Source organism: Melopsittacus undulatus, chromosome 5 (assembly GCF_012275295.1).
Source record: "Melopsittacus undulatus isolate bMelUnd1 chromosome 5, bMelUnd1.mat.Z, whole genome shotgun sequence".
Taxonomy (NCBI): domain Eukaryota; kingdom Metazoa; phylum Chordata; class Aves; order Psittaciformes; family Psittaculidae; genus Melopsittacus; species Melopsittacus undulatus.
In genome coordinates this window covers 41,626,537-41,627,341 of record NC_047531.1, presented here as the reverse complement: position 1 = coordinate 41,627,341, position 805 = coordinate 41,626,537, and positions in this window count along the sequence as shown.

The window sequence follows — 805 nt, the reverse complement described above, 5'->3', positions numbered from 1 at the left end:
CCCTCCTGGTGCCAGTATTGACTTCTTTGCCAGCGGCGCCCAACTGGTGGGCATGGTTCCCACCTACTTACATCAGAACCAGAATTTAGGGGCTAAATGAACAGCCCCCACTGCTATGTACTTCAAGACCAAAACTTCTTAGGATGTCTAAAGTTCTCAGGGCACAGAGATCAGTGAGTCTCTCAACTTGTGCTTGCCAGAAACTCAGATTATGCCAGTGCTTAGGGACTGTGGTTAGTTTACTCCTTTAGGGAAGGACTAATGCACAAAGGTGGTTTTTAAACCACTTCAGAGTTCCTAGGAAATGTACTTGTGCTTTTCAGGAGTGGAGAGTATCCAGACTTGGAAAACACCCCCAGCTAGCCTGATGGCACAGTTTTTTCCTCTTGCATCAGCAAGACATGAGAGCAGGTTATGACTGTACTGCAGCAGGCTTATTCCCCACCTTCTTGGGGTCAGAGTGGACGTTATTACTTCTCAATTCCAAGCCTTTACCAAATGCCTGACAGTCCAGCAGCCACCTCATCTCAGTGCTCAAATTCTGCTGCTGTGCCATTTTAAAATGCAGTAGGTACATTTGCATGTACCTCCTAAAAGGAAGATTCGGGACTCCAGCGGTAGAGGGAGTGAATGAGTGCAGAGTAATGAATATAGCCATAGCATGTGCATTTGAGCAGTTACTGCTGTACAGTGGTGTATTTGCCACGACAAATAAACATCTTGGATATCTACCAGGGCATGGAAATCAGCTCAAAGAAGCTTTCTGGGGCAAGTGCTCTTCTAATGCACTGCTGTAAGAAAACAC